The sequence below is a fragment of the Papaver somniferum genome, chromosome 5, assembly GCF_003573695.1.
Source record: "Papaver somniferum cultivar HN1 chromosome 5, ASM357369v1, whole genome shotgun sequence".
Taxonomy (NCBI): Eukaryota; Viridiplantae; Streptophyta; class Magnoliopsida; order Ranunculales; family Papaveraceae; genus Papaver; species Papaver somniferum.
This window is the reverse complement of record NC_039362.1, coordinates 67,182,008-67,195,890: the sequence shown is the minus strand read 5'-3', so window position 1 is coordinate 67,195,890 and position 13,883 is coordinate 67,182,008.

Here is a 13,883-nt window from a genome sequence, read left to right as displayed (position 1 = left end):
GACCGGCGGAAGATCTCTTGCCGAGATTTTCTGTTGGAGTTTGTAAACTCTGCCGGTTGCTTAAGTTCGCGAACCTAGTGTGCGAACTTAAGAAGGTTATATATCTGAAGATGATTTCGGAACTTAGACTTTAAAAAGAGTAAGGAACGCAGTTTGCAAACCGTGGCTATAAAAGTTTATGAACTGATTCAAGTGAATCAAATCATCTTTGCTTCAATTGTGTCTTGTGTAGTTACATAAGATTTCCTTGCAATTGAACAACTCTCTAACTAGTTCATTTGAGTCATTTGAACTAGTTATGGTGAAGAAGAACATGGTTGATATGAAATGCTCATATGGCTAACCTTTTGGTTAACTATTGTTGAACCAACAATGTACACGTTTTGGTACGGTTAACAAACCTAGAAGCGTGCAGTTCATTTGTGTATAACAAGCTAAGTTTTCGATCTAATGGTTGAGAAATATTAGCTTGAATCTAAATCAGGTTTTCATCTAACGGTGAATATTGATTGCTTTCTTACCAAGGCAAAACCCTGATTTGAAAGACTATATAAAGGAGACATGCATCTAGTATTGTGCAAAACTAGTCCCCACACCTTACGTGTGATACTAGTTTGCGCACTAGAGTCGGTTCTCCTTTAACCTTTGGTTTTCTTCTTCTAAAACCAGGTTAACGACTTAAAGACTTCATTGGGATTGTGAAGCCAGACCGATACTACTTTTATCGTAGTTGTGTGATCTGATCTTGCATCTTCTATCGTACGAGTACAATCAGATTGATTGGCTTGAGATTTGATATCTCCGATAGGCAAGATATAAAAAGTAATCACAAACATCTTCGTCTCATTGTTTGTGATTCCACAACATCTTGTTTCGATTGTTGTGAGGTGATTGATTAATCTAGGCTGTTCTTCGGGAATATAAGACTGGATTATCAATTGGTTCATGTTCACCTTGTTTATTATCAAAATACGGAACAAAAACTTTAGGGTTTTTATGTGGGAGACAGATTGATCCTTTGATAGACTTGTCTGTGTGAGACAGATTTGTTTATTGTCAAAGCCTGCGATATTGGGTCGTAGCAACTCTTAGTTGTGGGTGAGATCATCTAAGGGAATAAAGTGCGCAGTATCCTGCTGGGATCAGAGGCGTAGGGAGTACAACTGTACCTTGGATCAGTGGGAGACTGATTGGGGTTCAACTACAGTTCAGTCCGAAGTTAGCTTGGAGTAGGCTAGTGTCTGTAGCGGCTTAATATAATGTGTGTTCAATCTGGACTAGGTCCCGAGATTTTTCTGCATTTGCGGTTTCCTCGTTAACAAAATTTCCGGTGTCTGTTTTATTTCAATTTCCGCATTATATTGTTTTATCTTTATAATTGAAATAATACAGGTTGTGCGTTAGATCAATCAATTGGAGAATCCGACCTAATGGTTGTTGATTGATATTGATTGACACTTGGATATTGGCCTTTGGTACCATCCAAGTTATTCCTTGTATTTGATTAGTACTCGTAGTTTCTGTTTGAGGAAATCAAATCAAGAGAGAGATACAAACTCGTTGATACACTTTTAATTGATTGAGTCTTGTTGATTCTCTTAAAAGTATATTCGAGTTTGTCCATACAGATTGCTAAGAGAAATATTGGGTGGTGTTGTCAGACCCCCGCTTTTTCACAAGTTACACAAGGAGCTTTAAGGATAACACCTCTCTAACTGTTATTCTATGGTTGGTAATGAATGGTTCTTACGAGCGATAGATAAGTATTCTAATCCTATCAACGCTTGGTAATGGCGAAGGATTCCTTGATCATCTCTTTTCTTCTTTATTGTCTTTTTATTTATCTTACAACCAAACCCCTTTTGTTAATTACTTTATCTTGCTGATCAAATAACATATCAATTACACAGCTCTCTGTGGGAACGATCTCTTACTACCGCTGTATTACCAGTTAATTAGTGGGAAATGTATTTATTAATTTTTTGAGCCTACGACAGCCCCATCAAATTTTCGCGCCGCTGCCGGGGAGCGGTTGCTAATTGATTTGTTATTTGTTTTAGCGTATTTTTTTTATATTTTTTTTTTGATTTTCTATTTCTTGTGAGTCGTCATGTTTCCTTACAGAAATATCATGTATGGAGCACAAGATCAGACATATAATTGTGGTAATCAATATGGTTTTCAATCTCAATATTATGACAACTACCAACCATCCTATGGGTATAATCAAAACCAAGCTTTTAGCTATGATCAATATCCCACGGAATCTTATGGATACTCTCATGCATATCAACAACCTTTTGACGGGTATGTAAGTGAGAAACCACAAGGATGGGGGGATAGTTGTCCTTCTAATGATGATTCTTCTAGTCTTGCATATCTAATGCACCAATTTATGGATAATTTGAATCGGGATTATCAAAAGTTGGACCAATACATTCAAAATACGGGAGAATACTATAAAAAGACTGAAGATACACTCCAAGAACTTCAAGAGGGCATGAACAACTTAAGGAAAGACATGAAAAAAATTAAGGAAGAATTGGAAAAGATGAGCAACCCTTGGAGAATCGTTGTAATGATGATGAAGTTATCCCAGCTCCGGATCGTAGTAGTGATCATTCGCCTATTCAAAAGGAGGAGCCTTGGTATAACCGAACCATTGTTATGAACGGTGTGACATACTCAAATGCATATAAACGTTACAATGAACACCCATATTACAATGTTTTTAGACCGGTTGATTTGCAAGAAGTAGACCCAATTATTCCCTCGATGGATACTCATAAAGAATACCCCAAAATATACACCCAAGAAGAGTTCCTGAGAGCGGAATTTGACTCCGATGACGAGATTGTTGAAGAGATTGAGATTGAGAATGAAACCAAATTGATTGAAGTCGTGGAAGACCCAATTGAGCTAGATAATAATAGTTCGATAGAGGACCACGATATACTTGAGGTAAATAATTCATTGTTAATTAAGAAAGATGAGGATCACGTATAGGGTTTGTCTAATCCTTTTCATAATTCTATATCTATTGATCCTTTCCATCCAATTGAAGTAGATTCTAAAAGAGTTGTTAACCCAACTTTTAAGAAAATACCTCACTTAGGATTGGAGTTGTGTGCTTCAAAAGTTTTAACGAATTATTTTACTTCTAAGTATCCACCACTTGATGTGTTTTATTCGAGCATTGTGCAGGTTCACCAAGCTGAGGAACCTTTTGAAGTTCCCGAATTCTATGTTCTCTATCCACTTCCTAGTGTAGAAATGGCTAAGTGTAGGGAAAACTTCAATAAAGTGATAGCTTCAATATTTATCTTTTGTGCTAATGTTTTTGTGAAGCTATTATTTGAATTGCATATTGTTATTTGGAAGGATTACCAAATTTTCAGATTATTGGTGTACGGACGATAACAATAATGTCGGGCTGACGACGTTAAAGCAAGCGCTACATGGGAGGCAACCCATCGGTTTTGTATCTCTATACCTTTTATTTTTATTTTTCTTAGTTTTTCATATCATATCTTGCATTCCCATCTTAGATTTTACAAGTCCTATATCTATAATGAAAGTTTTGACGAATTCTCGTCAGAAAATTCTGACTGTGCACTTGTCACCAAATTTGCTCTAGAGACTTCATACGAAGTCCGATTTGAGTGGTTGACCCCAAATTTTAAATAGGACAGACTCATATTTCTTTTACAAAAAGAAAATCTGAATTTGGAGTATGTTAAGTTGGAGTGATTGGCCTGGACATTTGGGTTTTGGAATTTTTCCAGAACTTTTTCAGATTGCATGTCAGTCAGTACGGAGACCATAAAAGTTAGACCGTTTATCTAAATACTGTGCCCTTTTGAAACCATATAGAAAAGACGTAGGCGAACAACTTTCTTTTAGGATGGTTTTCCTAGTTCCCTACACATTGGTACAATTTTCATGTTTTTCAGGATTGTTATGTCAGAAATCAGAATTTTCGGTTTGAACATTGAGGACAATGTTGAGTTTAAGTGTGGGGGACTAGTTAAGAATGTTTAGTTTGCATATAAAATAAAAAATATAAATAATACTCTTTGATTTCTTGCATTCTTGAGACTTCATCTTTTGGAGTTAATTATGAGCTACTTAGGATGACACTCTAAGGTTGAAACAGTTCTTACGGCTATAGATTAAGTTCCATTTATTTCAATCCTTAAATATATACGTTCATAATTGAATGCAAAACTAAGCTATGGTAGTCGTTTGAAAGATTTATCCTCGTAACTAATCATTACTGAATCACTTTCTTTTTATCTTTGCAGTTTTATGTTTCTCTAAAGTGATTTAGTGGGATCCTGATACTACCGTGGATGTTGTAGCAATCATTGGTTAAGTATTTGAAAGCCCCATAGACAATTGTCTAACACTCATAAAGAGTGAGCCAAAAAAAAAGAAAAAGAAAAAATATATATAAGGCTCCTCTTCATTTATCGACACTAATAAATGATAGGTCTGGAATTGCGGATTAATCATAGCCGATGAATACAAAAACCATATCATCATTATATAGCAAGTCAAAAAGACTATTGATGAGGTTCTTGACACTTGGATAACAATATGTGTGAAACGTTGTCCCTGTCTCCGTCGCCTAACAAGCGTGGAACGCAGGATCCAAGGCAACTATCACATACTTGCTGGAAAGGAACATGCGCTTAGAGTATTTAATCATGTGGTCGAGTTAAATGGGTGCTTCTCTCAACTATTGCGCTATAAATATATATCCTTTGACGACATTCATACAAGTATTGTGGGTAACATCTTTCACTTTAATCAACATTTGCACACTTCACTTTTCTATTTCCATTTTCTTATCTTTCCATGTGATTTCAGTATGCGAGTGTTGTAACAAACATTGCAACAAGTACGATGACTATCTTAGTAGAGTTTTGCGTTCAGGTTGAATGTCACACGTAAGTAATTGCTTGTGTGTGATGATTGGAATGTATGTGAGATGTTTGCAGCTAAAGAACATATGCAAGCTAATTATTTGGCCTTTTTCTTTGTGTCTATCCTTAGTGGTTCATCCAAGGCGAGAAATTGGAGTAGGTTTTGTGGGTATACCTCTTGTAAACCCTCACGAGACTATAACTCGTCCACTAGGGACACCTAGGGGTTTAAAGGATTGTTATACATGCTAAGTGTAACCGTATCCTCACGACATGGAGTTGTTGTATTTAGGATTAGTTTTATTTAGTTTACTCGAGGACTAGCAAAAGCTAAGTGTGGGGGAATTTGATAAGTGCATAATTCATATGATCTTAGTGTCCATTCCATACTTGTTGTAGCTATTTTTGCATGTATTCATATTATTACTATTGTTTTCTCTTATTTGCCTCTAATAGGTGAATCATCCAAAAAATAGCTACAAGTGCTGAAAAGATCTAAGAAGAGGAGTATCCCAAGTATCCAAGCGCCCAAGTCCAAGAGAAGTTGAAGAAGTGCGACGAAAAGGAGCAAAACTCTCAAAATCAAGAGAAGGGACAAATACCTATCTTAACTCATTCAAATTAATGATTTCTCATCATCATCTTGAAGAGAATTTAAAGATAAAAATAATGCAAAAAGAATGAGGTCATTCCGAGTTCGGATGAAGAAGTTGTGGCCAAAACAAACTTTTGTTGAATACCGAAGACCTCAAAGTTCACGGACGGGTTTCATACTTTAATTCCGAAAATTTCTGCTGGAATTTGAAGTTCGCGGACTGGGTCTGCGAACTTAGCAAGTGGAAAACGTGTATTAATACCTTGGAAATCCTAAGGGCACGTTTGGATTCGTTATTTCGTATTTTCGGGTCGGGTTCTTGAACCGAACTAAATACTTGATGGCCAAGCAATGTAAACCTATAAAAAGGTATTAGGTCTTTCAATCAGTAGCATCGAATCTCATATCACAAGTTCTATATCAAAACCTAGGGTTTACCCCTTTAGGGGAGAACCACCATTATTCATCTTCTTTGTAATATGAGTAGCTAAATCCTTTGTTGATTAAGGATGAATTAAATGTTCTAAGCGTGAAGCTTTATTAATAATACAAGTCTATTTGAGGTTTTAATCATCATCGTTTGTTTTCACTATATCTAGGGTTTATGATTGATTTCTAGATTGTTCAAGTGTACAATTGGATTAATCTATTGATCATTCTATTGCTAGTAAAGGGTTAGGATATCTGTGTAATTGTTGAATAATCCTTACACAAGTAGTAAACGTGAGACCTCTCAGAGGGATTCTGTAGAGCAATCATGTGTGAAGACAACACTAGTAAGTGGACCTTGCGCTAAGAGTCTAACTGTTAGGATTAACCTAAGTTCACATAACTTAAGGCTTCTGATTGGGTTACACCTTGAGTGCGCTACTACTTGGTGGTTCATTTAGATAGAACTTGATATGCGAGCGCTTCGGTATCAAGTTACACAAGGAGCTTTGAGGATAACACTGCTCTAGCTGTTATTCTACGGTTGGTGATGAATGGTTCTTACGAGCGATAGATAAGTATTCTAATCCTGTTAGCGCTTGGTAACGGCGAAGGATTCCTCGATCATCTCTTTTCTTCTTTATTGTCTTTTTATTTATCTCACAACCAAACCCCCTTTGTTATTTACTTTATCTTGCTGATCAAATAACATATCAATTACACAGCTCTTTGTGAGAACGATCTCTTACTACCGCTATATTATCAGTTAATTAGTGAGAAATATATTTATTAATTTGATGAGCCTACGACAGCCCCAATATCAGATACTTAATGCTCTCCCAAGTCTGAGGGAGGTTTAGATTGTAGGAAAGCTGAGTTGAATAGTTTGGTTATAATGGCTAGAAATGTTAGGAAAATTATTGAGAACCCTAATTGTCTACTGAGTATTGTCCTTAACGCTAAACTATTATCCTAAAACTGTTTTTTTAAATGCTAATTGTCCTAATAACTGCTCTTGGACTTGGAAATGCCTGCATACTACAAAAGAACTTATCAAACCTTTTATTTCATGGATTGTGGGAGATGGACAGTTTATTGACCCCTGGTGTGATAAGTGGATACCAAATTCGGGTTATGATTCCCCTAATCCTTTGGTACCTCAGGACCCTAATGTTAAAATCTCATACTTTATTAATCAAGAGACTAGAACCTGGAATATTGGTAGATTAAATACTCACTTTGGTGATATTTCTATTCAGAAGATTGTCACTTTTCACTTAAGCCAGTTCAGCACTCCTGATAGGAAGGCCTGAGAGCTTTCAAAGAAGTTTTTTCTAAATCTGTTACTTGGGACTTAGAGGGTCTATACCCTCCCGTTGTAGTAAACCTTGGAAGTGCATTTGGAAACTTAGAGTCCCACATCGTGTTCGAGTGTTTCTCTGGAATGCTACAAGGAATGCTATACGTGCTAGAACTATTTTTCACATTAGAATGCCTATGAAATCTGTTGATTGCTCTATATGCTCAGGCCCTCATGAATCTATTATGCATGCTCTTGTGCTTTGTCCCTTTGTTAGTCGTGTTTGGTTTCTTTCTTCATTTTTTGTGAGCACTTCTGTTTTCTTGGATAAATATTTGATTGATTGGCTTGTTTTATGGATGGTGGATCTTGTTACTAGACTGCCTGATGAATGTCAATGTATTTTTGCTACCATTCTATGGTCCACTTGGATTAGCAGAAATAACCTAGTTATTAATTACCTCGAGGAAACCCGTTTTATTGCCATTAGTAGAGCTAGAGCCGTGTTATTAACTAGAAAACCGAAGCTGCAAATCCCCTCTAGTATCATCATTAGTTATCATGATGAATGAATCCCCCCCCCCTTGGATGTATAAAATGTAATATCGATGGCGCCTTTGATGAAACTATTATGGATAATGGTGCAGGCTATGTGATGGGGGACTTTTTTGTGCATCATTTTTTTTTGATGTTGAATCTGTTGTTGAAGCCGGAGCTAGTTGGGCTGAGAAAAATCTTACTCACGTTATCATTGAATGTGACCTGAAGGATCTCATCGATCAATTTTCAGCTGGGAGGTTTGATGGTGATCCTAGAACGGGTGTTATCTTTAAAGACATTCAGTTTTTCTCTTCCAGTTTAATTGCTTCTCTATTTAATTTTAACATACATCGGTTATGTAATTTTGTTGCTCATGCTTTAGCTCAATGGTATAAATCAAACAATTCTTCTATGTATTGGTATGTACCTCCAATTTGGCTTAGGCCAATTGTTGAGGAGGATCAATAGCTTTTTTGAAGTCCGTTGACTAAAAACGTAAATAACAAAAAAAACGAAAAAATTCAACAATATATACAACATTTATATATTTTATACGTCCACTTTGAGTCGTGCTAGCTCCAATACACTATAAATGAATCAATTATAAACGTAAAACATCTTTGCGGGAATCTCAGAAAACCCTCGGTTACAATTACTCGAAACAATCACCTTATCTTTTGCTCATCACTGATTGCACTCATCACAAAAGCTAGCTTTTCTCTCTAAACTTAACATCGATCTCTCTACATTAAATTATAAAAATATGTAAATCTGAAGTCACCATTTTCCAAAAAAAGAATAACGATACTTGTTTTAGATTATAAAATTTTCATAGCTACTTTTTCTTTATAGCTAATTAACAAGAAACTCAACTGCAAAAATAAAATAAAAAATGAATCTACAAAAAACATATTCCATTTTAAAGCTTACAAACACCACTATAATGTAGGTAGAAATTCGCAAAGCGGTACAAAATAATATTACCTTTTCAATCAGAAATTTGCAAACCGGTACAAAATAGTATCACCTTTTCAATCAAATAATGGAGGCTTGTAATGTTTTCATGCATATAAGATGGGCAAATAATAATAAGTGAAACAAAGTACTGGCCTCACAGTTTGGCTGCAAAGAATAAATAGATTGATCTGTTCTCTCTCTATGGCCTAACAGAGGTAGCTCTTTCTAATTCTACAACAAAAAAATATAGTGAAAATATGTTGTAGTAGAAGACGAAATAAAAATTTGCAAAGAAATAGTTAAATTATTGTAGTAAAGGTAATCTATGCCACCCAAATGGGTTTTCTTTCCATGCATTCAAAACTTTTCAAACCGAAGAAAAATTTCATGCTTCCAATAATAATCCACACTCCACATTAAGGGCCATTCCTATGGCAATGTACAAACCAAAAAATTTGTTGAGCCAGGTGGATGACCAAACAGATTTCTCCATTATGGAAAAAGCAGTAAGCGGTTGATCGTTACGTGCTAGGATTGGGAACAACCGCCCGCGTGTGCAGGTTAAACTCTTCGTGTGGAGGTTATACTCGGCGTGTGATCCTCAAACACTGACGTTTAACACACAAACGCAGGCGTGGGAATCCAAAACGCCAATGCTCAAATATCCAACGTCCATATTCCCAATGGCTATAACTTTCAAAACCTATAAATTCCTTCAACTGAATTCATTTTCAGTCACACCACTACTATTTCTTCTTCTTCAATAATTATCAAAACCTATAAAATTTCTTCTTCTAGAACTCTCATAAACCAAAATTTTCTTGATACAATGAGCAACTTAATAAGAAAAGCGGTCAAGAGTATAAAGCTGAAAAGTGATCGAATACATGAACCAGTACCACGGCCTGCCACAGATGCAGATTATAATCAAAATCGGGAAGCAAAGTTTTCTTCTCCGAGTGTCGTTGCTGCTCCATCATTAGTCCAAAGTCATGTGTCAGGGCATCAAGAGCGGTCTGAGAATTTTTATAGAATGAGAGGTGGATTTTATGACTTAAAAGTTGTTTATGATAGTCTACACCCTGTAGTCCGAGAAAGGGTTGACAAATATCGCCGGCGTACGCTTTATTGTGTGAAGCCTCGAAAACACAACAACAAAACTGCGAAAGTATTGGTAGAAAGATGGTGGCCGACGACGCACACGTTCCATTTTATGGATTTTGAATTTGGTAAGTTTGTTTAACATAACTTAAATTTTATTTTTTAAATAATTATATTAAATAATCCAAAGAATTAATTATAGTTGATATTATTCTTGTAATAGGAATTATGCCTCTTGATTTGTATTTCATTTGTGGGATCCCAAGTGGAATGGGAGATCCTGTATCATACAACCAAAACGAATGGATATCAAATATTAAATGGCAGACACTTCTTCCCTCATTTATGGAAGCACGTGTACATGAAGATCATAAGGATTTGAAAGAAGGTGGGCAATTGTGTTCAACGTTAAAGTTTTAACTTAACCAAAAGATAAACTCAGAAAATGTAGATGACTATCCTGAACTCGAAAGGGTGTTTATCTTATGGGTACTGGGTCAAACGTTTTTTCCAAACTCAACTTATGTTTCTCATATTGGTTGGCTTGAAGCGTTAGAAGATCTTGACAAAGCACCAGATTATGACTGGGGCTCTGCAATTTTAGCAGAAATGTATTGTGGGCTGGATCTAGCGTCCATTGTTAAATCTAACTTCAATGATTTATGGGGCATTATAGAGGTAAATATCCAAATTATTAAATTTAAATACTTTTTATGAAAAAATGTAGGTTAAGTCAAAATACTAAAAATATGGAGTAATTTGCAGTATTGATGGTGTACCTATTTCCGTGTTGGTAAACCAATTCTTAAAGACGATACCCTTAGATTTCCAATCATGCAATGTACATCTCGACCAATTTTGTGAAGGACACTGGCAACGACGTCTCGACTTCCAGTTTTGTTCAGAGGTTTCAACAGATGACTCGAAGCCACAGGAATATTGTTGTTCACCCTTACACTCTACTACTTCTAGCTCATGTATCTTTTATTCCCGTCCAACGCATAGTTGTGCAATGTGATTGAAGTTTGGAATTGCAGATGTGTGGTAGGGTCGGGCGTCCTTCATTTGATGATACTGGCACGATGATAATTATGACAAGAAAAGATACAGTAAATTTCTGTCTTCTTAATTTAGATACATGTCTCTGAAACTTAGTTCATTCAATAAAGATTAATTTCTTTTTCCAAAAATCTAGTGCCTTCGTACGAGAATTTATGATATTTTTTTTCTTCATATGATTCAGGTCCACTTGTACGAGAATTTATTGACTGGATGTAAAACGGTTGAGTCTCGGTATGTTCTTAACTTTTATCGTATTTCTAAACAAGAAAATGGCCGGAGTAGCTGGCAACACTGGTATGGGTAAACATTGAAAAGGGTCACATACATATACACAAAATATAGATACCCAGGCACATATATGTGTTGTGAAGCTTTTAGTATCCCGTGGATGTCATCCTTTTGCCGGTGAACCTAGAAAAGTCTGTTGTGCCTTCTTTTCTTTTGTAAATTTCCTGGAAGTCTAGAGAAAACAAGAGTGGTCAAATACTTCTGTGTTAAGAAAATCGGTTGAAGCCTTTATATAGGCAGTGATCTATGGGTTGTAAAACTTGAGCAAGAATCTAATAAGAAAAGAAAATAGTTGCATGCATGGTTTGGCTTGGTGGTTTGATGTTTTATATGATGACAATTACAACTTTCTTTTCTTATTAAGGACATGGATTTCTGCATTGTTGTTCTTGTTTCATATTCCGTGCTTTCTGTATATTCTTCTTGAGAATGTTCTACAATGAGGTCGATGCTAACAACTAAAATGAATATGCAGTACTGTAAAACGATGGCTTATGACATCCTCCGGTGCACCCAGAACCCACTGGTACCAACTCCATGGTGTTTTGTCTCATCCATTTTATATCATGTCTGGACAAGAGATTTATGGAACTCTTTGCATGGTTGCTCACAACGCTCAGAGTTATACCATGTGCTTAACTATGTCAGGTGAGGCACCAAGATCAATTTTATTCTCCTTTCAGTGTTGTCAAAGATGGTGAAAAAGTTGACCATAACACTAGCATTTATACATTTTTGAAGCTAAAATGTGGGGTGCTGAACGAGGAGGAATACGTCTTCAAGCAAACCTTATGAGTTATACCGCAACAACTATCCTATGCATGGTCCCCAAAATCAGCAGCCACGACAGCAAATTGAAGGACAGTCATGGCTTACGTTCTGTCCGATTCTGATTTTATGTAATGTATGTATGTTGTGAAACTACTAATATTATTTAAGCTAAGTTAAAACGATATCTCGTATACATATGGCACAAAAAGTATAATGTACTTTTAATTTTAGCAGCATCACTTCCAGTTTTTCTATAATCCATTGTACCAAAAGATCATTTACAATTATTATTGTGGTCCATAGATTGAATTTTAAGGTGATTCATATTGTAGAAAATGCCAAAATTCAGGTCGTGACAGTGGACTTCATAGTTGGAGTTAACATCCAAAAGACAAGCGTTTAAAAATATTCGTCACAATGAACTTCAAGGCAGGTTTGTCAAAACTTGATTATTACTTTTTGGATTAGTTGATTCATTATAATTTTGCTGCTCTTAGTAGAACTATTCTTTAAGGGATGAATTACCTACTCAAAATAATCAGTTATTTGACATGGTCCGTTTCTGAACATGCTTCCTTAATTATTTGTGCTTCTTGTCGTGACTTGAAGGTTTGATGAAGGATCTGTGGGATGGATGGAATGTGATGAAGGTTTGATACTGCTTCGTTCTTGGAAGAGATGGCTCGTGCAAGAGCAATGGTCATTGAAGTTACTGCATAGATGTTGCGGCATTGGATTCCATCAGCTTCACCAATTCTGCTTCAAATGCAGTAGTCTGTCGTATGAGAAGGCAAATACTTATTATGTGAGTCATGTTTTTGTTGGTTTCATCTTATCTAATATACCCTATGAATAAAATTTAGGAATTATGCAATAGAATAAAACCAAGGCATTGTCTTTTAAGTTACGAACCGATTCGAATGTAGAAAGAACAAAAAATATTGTTAATAAAGGAAGTTATCGTTGAATGTGTGATTGAATCTCTGGGATGGATGAAATGAAAGATTTGCAGGTTATTTTTAATTCCGGCGTAATTCCGGCTGCAAGTGTACTGACCATGGTCAATATTGACCAGGTCAAAAAGGGAATATTTGAATGACAGTATTTATTTTTTTTGATGTTACTAAAAAGTTCGTAATTGTTTTCAGCTGTTTCAACTTATCTAGTAGTAACAGCTGCAAGCTGTTTCAAAATGACACGTAGTAACGGCTTAGCCCTGTTACGACGTCATTGTTACAAATATTTCGTAACAGCTTGAGACTGTTACGAAATTCCACGTAGTAACAGCTGGTGCCTGTTACAACCCCAAATTCGTAACAACTACAGGGCCGTTACAAAAATTTGTGACGCTATGTTTTGAAACAGAATGTGTCTGTTACAACCCTGTTTTGTAACATGTGAAATCTGTTTCTAATCGGCCAAAATGGTGTAGTGAACGTATTCTTGATTATTCTCTCTGTAGGGTTGTTTTTTACACTCTAGAACTGGATATAGGGGTTTGGTATCTGGGAGAAAGACTATTGTACCAGTTACAAGGTATATATGCAATTGCAATTAACCCGCCACCACAGATGCAAACCTTTGCATCAAATTTTGATCGGCTGAGAATAATCTCGTGGGAGAGGTATGAACTAAATACAAAGAGGGATATTGATGAAGCGCAGTATGTCACCTGGTACATGTCGATTGCGAAGCCTGTAATTAGGAGATACAACATGCACATATATGGGTTTGATTTCCCAGGGTTATCACGCCTGCCTCATAATGCAAATATCGTTCCTAGCCAACCGCTTCCGGAAGATCCATGCTTTATGACTTACCCCTCCATGGGTGCAAGTTTTTCATCATCTTCGTCAAATATGCCCGAAATCCGTTGGGAGATGCCAAGTATTACTTCACAAGGTGAGCCGAC